This window comes from Pan paniscus, chromosome 22, assembly GCF_029289425.2.
Source record: "Pan paniscus chromosome 22, NHGRI_mPanPan1-v2.0_pri, whole genome shotgun sequence".
Lineage (NCBI taxonomy): Eukaryota > Metazoa > Chordata > Mammalia > Primates > Hominidae > Pan > Pan paniscus.
In genome coordinates this window covers 14731186-14736372 of record NC_073271.2, presented here as the reverse complement: position 1 = coordinate 14736372, position 5187 = coordinate 14731186, and positions in this window count along the sequence as shown.

Below are 5187 nucleotides of genomic sequence, written 5' to 3'. Positions count from 1 at the left end.
CCCTTTGAAAACAGTCCAGTCAGCAGCCCGCCTCCTCTGGTCCCCTCCTCCCTGTCCCCTCTTTCCATTCGCTAGCGGACTGGATACTCATTTGTGTAAAATGTGACAGCTTTGCTATTAAACTCTGGCAAAAAGTTGGATCCGTTTAGTTTTCTCAAAGATAAATGTCTACGGGGTTGCCAAGTTGCGTGGCCTTTCTCTTTCTGTGCTAAATTGCTTAATCATATGTATTGCTAGATGCAGGGCACTAGCCACTATTTAAGGTGGATTGGTGAAGTGAGAGCCAAAACCTGCTCAGTGAATTATATAATGTGGCAGGTTTGTCCCCACCTAGGTTCTGCAAATAGATTATCTCCAAGCAGGTTGTTTGACGAAAACTGCCACAAGAGCAAATTGAAAGGAATATTTGAAGCATGGTTTTCGAAACTGATTTCACTCTCAGTGTTTGCAACTCCAGAGAAAACCGTCAACACAAAGTAGACATTCTGAATTCTTGGGAATTTCCTGGAGGTAAAATGAAATGTATGTATTTCTTTGCAATCGTCTATCAGTGATCTACGATATACATTAGAAGTAAAGCTCATTGGAAAACCTGCATTTTTCGTAACCTGACCCGCTCTCTTTATTAAAACAGTCTACCCAAGGACTGTGATACCTAGTTTCCAGGAGTACTGGAGAGAAGTTCTTAAGAATTTAATGTATATCAAGTCCATAGTATGAACTCTGAAAATGTTCTCATAATGAGCTTCGGTAGAATTGGTATTTTCTCATTATGTTGCTTTAAATGCATGAGAATTTGTTAAATAACATTACTTGTCTTATAGGAAGTACGCTTTCCTCTAACTTCCTCATGTCTTTGGTTTCATAAGCCACGGGTACAGTGTAAGCATCTGTTGGACTGTTTTATTGGAAAAAGGAAGTAAATACTGATACAATAAGGACAAATCTTCCAGAATCAGAAATTTTAGCACTTGGAAAGACCTTAAAGATTATTAAATGCACCCTACTCGTGACAGTAGAATTCTAGCTCCGTCTGGAGTCCCAGCTATTCCAGAGGCTGAGGTAGGAGTTTGACGCTGCAGTGAGCTACAATCCAGCCACTGCATTCCAGTTCTGGGGACATGCAAAATCCTGTCTCAAAAAAAAAAAAAAATAGAATTCTAAAATAACTACAATAATGTCTATTCTATCACTTCCTTTTTCTTATATTCGCTTTAAAAACACTAATTCATTGCAGAACCATGGGCAGTTAATAAATTTGCACCTTGTAGAGGCTATGGATTCTGTGACTTTCACACTAGCTAATTATTCACGAGAAACAGACACTGCTGGGATTCTGAATGAAAAATGGAAAACTGATATGCCTCCAGGCAACAGAGCTATAGCTCAGCCCCGGAAACCATGTCAAAGAGTATCACTGGGCATAGCCATGGTAGGAGAGCTGTCCTCCAGGGGCTCAGAGTCCAGTGTAGAGAAAGAAATAAAATAATAACTCTGTGTATAAATGCTGTAATGGAAGGATGAATCAAGTGTCATGGCTAGCATAGATGAGAAATTCATTTGGAGGCATATTTGCAGGAATTCTTTAGCAGCAGTCAAGGTTGATGCTGGTGATCCCCATGGCTTCTCCAAATACCTGTAGAACTAGGGTTCTGAAGGGGATCTCCTTTCCCCTTTCATGCCACCCTACTCTCAGTTACTCATGCAGTCCAGAGCTACTGTAAACAGGTCCTTCTTTGGGAAAGAATACCAGTAAATTACAACATAAGCACTAGATAAATATTCCTATATATCAGTAGGCCCAAATGTCTCTCATGCCTACAAAGCTAGCACGAATGAAGGCATTTTTTGTCAGGAAGCATCTTCATGGTATTAGTAATTCAGAAGTCCAAACTATAATAATAATTGTATCCTCAATATGTTTGCACAGACTTCCTAACATACAGTTTCTTATCTTTAGGCTAGAATTATATCAGTTTAAGTTGGCCACATTCATTAACTAAGGCTGTTCAGCAGTTATTCTGGATGTTGTTTGACTTATCAGGAAAATAAATTCTTACAGGTTCTTTTTAGATATGATGTTTTTTAAGGTGACTGGCTGACAAGAACAGCTTTTTTTGTTTGTGTCTCCGTCACTTCAAAACATCTGGATGGGTCATCACTGAGTTCAGAGATCACAGTTTGAGTTGTCTTAAATATAACACTGAGTGTTACTAGGCATGCTCTTTGGAGAGCCCTGATGGAAGATTCTCTTGGCTTCCTTTTTTTTCCCATACAATATGGAAAAAAGTAGGGGCTATAAATTAAAATTTTTCAACAAAATTGTATTTTGGAAAAATGTTACAAGGTTATTGGGAGTTGGGGGAAAGCAACAAATATTCCATAATTTTATTAACAAAGGATTTTAATTTTTCCCTCTTGTGGATATGCATAAGGTGTCATAGAAGACACATGGTTTTCTGATGACACATTTTAGTTCCAAATTAACTAAAAAAAATTAGAAGTTTAAGAATTGTTTGCAAATTGACCCAGAAATTAAGGGCTCTTTCTATGGCAAGCAAGAGAAGAGACTTTAGGGTTATGTGAGGAATTGTGTATGTCTGGAGCTGGGCTCCAGGTCAGCTCATACCAAACAAGACCATATGACTGGCAGTCAGGAGAGAGGTCCCCCACAAGTTAAGGGTCTTTGTCCATTAAAAAAAAAAGATTCAAATGAGAACTTCAAACTGATTAGGCTAAGGAGCTCAGCATCTATTCAACACCTAAAATGCATCACTTTCTTCAAGCCCCCAAATAGAAGGATGATCTCAGTAAAAGTGGCCACAAAGGAATCTCAGGAATAAGTCGATCGCTGAATCTCCAGAGGCTCTGAAACATCAATACAGAAACATTATTTGGAATCCAACGCTTTCAAAAGTGATATCAGAACTCTTAAGGGTATACTATGGAATCTATATAATATCCCAAATATATCACGAACTCCTTCACTCTCACCATTCACTTTCAAATGTCTGCAATTCCCAGTGAGCATCTGCTTCACGCGCCCATCAATACGTCTCAAGGAAAGACAGCCTAAATTCCAGCCACTGATCTGCACTCAGTGGCTCTTCACATGGGCAACTCCATACAGTGGCTTCAGCCTAAGTCACAGCAGGCTTCATTCATTTGCGCTCCAGATCGAACAGTGACAAATAGAATCTTCAAAGGAGATTTGTTACAATGTTTAAAATTATTACAACTTTACATTAATACATTTGAGATGTTTTCAGAATCCAACATTAACTAACCAATATTATTTATTCTATTATACTTTATCTAATAACAGTTAACGATTCTCCTGAGCACTATCAATAGTATTGCCAGGATATAGAAAAATAAATATTTGAAAGTTTAAAAGTAAAATCATTACTACATAACCACTTCAGCAATAGGCAAAAAGTTTTTTTTTTTTCTGAGTAATGCTTGGTTATCACTTCCAGTAAGACAGCATTGAATCCAAGGTTTTCCCTCCCAATATTTTAGAGATGACACCTTGGCACCTGTGTGGGTGTGTAACTGGCTTAAATGTAAGGATAAGCAGTTGGCCAAATTCACCTGAGATTTACTTGCTCTTTTCAAAACATGTCTATGCTGTAGAATACATGACCTACCTCATTCAGGAGCCAGTTCCGCCTTCCTCATAATCCCAGAAGTCAGTTTTTGCAGGGCTGTCTAGGGGAACTTCATTGTTCATAACGATATCAGAAATATAATGAAGAATTATACACATTAATACACATGATTTTCTATAACTTGAAGTTAAAATTTCATAACTGTTCAGTCTGTTGCATGCTCTGATCATTCAGGTGATCAGTTAAAAATATTTATAGAACTCTATTACTAGTAATATATCCTATCAGATCTAAAGAATCATATAAATATATGTGCATGTTTAACTATCAACTCAATTAAAATTTCTTTTTAATGCTTCTTTATTAATTTAAAGTAATGAAATCTGTTTCTATTGCTGGTAATCTGGTATAAACCAATACTTTTTATTCTAATCACAGCTTAATTACTAAATCTTGCCTTAATATATGTTAATACAACCAAACAAAATTGAGATAATCAAACAAAAAATGTGTAAGCTAAAGTCAACTTTGCCTCAAGGGTCTGATCTGAGTTATTAGATACATAATTGACTAACTCCTTATTGGGGGTGATATTGTACTACGGTAAGATTATTTGGCTAGCAGAAACATTAATCTAAATTTTTCATTAACCTGATCTTGGTCAACTTTCCTCATCTGTTTGGTTTTCACTTTATAAATATAAAAAGAATGAATTGCAGAAGTTCTGTGTTTCCTGACTGAATGAGATTCTACTGCAGAAATACTGTTATTTCATAAACTTTCCTAATGTTCATCTTTATTCTCCCCAGCCAGAATGTCATATGTTATTTGCATATATGCACTAATTTTCCAAATATATATAGATGCTATGGTTCTAATGAAATGTAAATTTAATTGTAAAATGTCACTTAATTTATAAATCTTTTCCCATATATTCTGATCAATATTTACCAAAATAACAATTGCTATTATGCGAGGTCTGAAAAACAATACGTATGTTAAAGATAGGGCTTCATACTCAACGAAGTTGGAAATCGCTATGCTAGATATTTCTAGAGTCCTTTTCAGCTTTACAATTTATTTCACTAAAGAAAAAAAAGCTTAACATCTTCCATCTCTTTTTATTTTCTTCCCTTCCTCCCTCCCTCTCTCTTTCTTTCTCTTCTATTTTTTCCTATAAAAATGACAATGGTTTGATTTATAATAAATGGCTATATCCTCATTTAATTTCAAAATTATTCAGAAAATGGGAGTTCTGAAAATTTTCTATGGTCCTTTGACTAATAAATCAACATATCACAGATGCCACAAAAAATGAAAAATCCAAATAAAGCAAAATAAAATTGACGGCCAAGTTGAGTAAAAGATAATCCAACTAAGAGGCCATAAAACTGTAAACGAATTTTTGATAAAGCAAGATATTTTCTATAAAAGTGTTTTATTTTACTAAAAGGGAAAGGGTGTAAAGAAAAGGAATAGCTAAAGACCTAAAAAAATGTAAAATATTCCTTTGTGGCATTCATAAATATTAAATGTTTCTCCAAATATATCAAATGACTAGGAAACAATGGTGCCA